Source organism: Meleagris gallopavo, chromosome 1, assembly GCF_000146605.3.
Source record: "Meleagris gallopavo isolate NT-WF06-2002-E0010 breed Aviagen turkey brand Nicholas breeding stock chromosome 1, Turkey_5.1, whole genome shotgun sequence".
In the NCBI taxonomy this organism is placed as follows: Eukaryota; Metazoa; Chordata; class Aves; order Galliformes; family Phasianidae; genus Meleagris; species Meleagris gallopavo.
In genome coordinates this window covers 122,450,353-122,450,680 of record NC_015011.2, presented here as the reverse complement: position 1 = coordinate 122,450,680, position 328 = coordinate 122,450,353, and positions in this window count along the sequence as shown.

Sequence of the window (328 nt, the reverse complement as noted above, 5' to 3'; positions counted from 1 at the left end):
AGGGATTGATGCAGTATGAAGGTCAGATTTTAAGTCTCTGGAAGTCAGGAAACTTGGAATAGAAAATTTACAGTCATCATAAACCCACTATTCCTATTTGAAGTTTTTTTTTTGTGGTCACATACCAACGTGCAACTACTTTGGCAAATATTTATACTGCCAAAGGTTTTATAGCTGGGGTCTTAAGAGAGCAGAACTGATTACGACACGTGGCTTTCATAGAATAACAGGTAACGTAAACAATGGGAGTCTGTGAGCCTTCAGTTTTCAGGTGATGCTGGAGTGTTCTGGGCAGCACGTTTTGGTCTTTTTTTTTTTTTTAATTTAA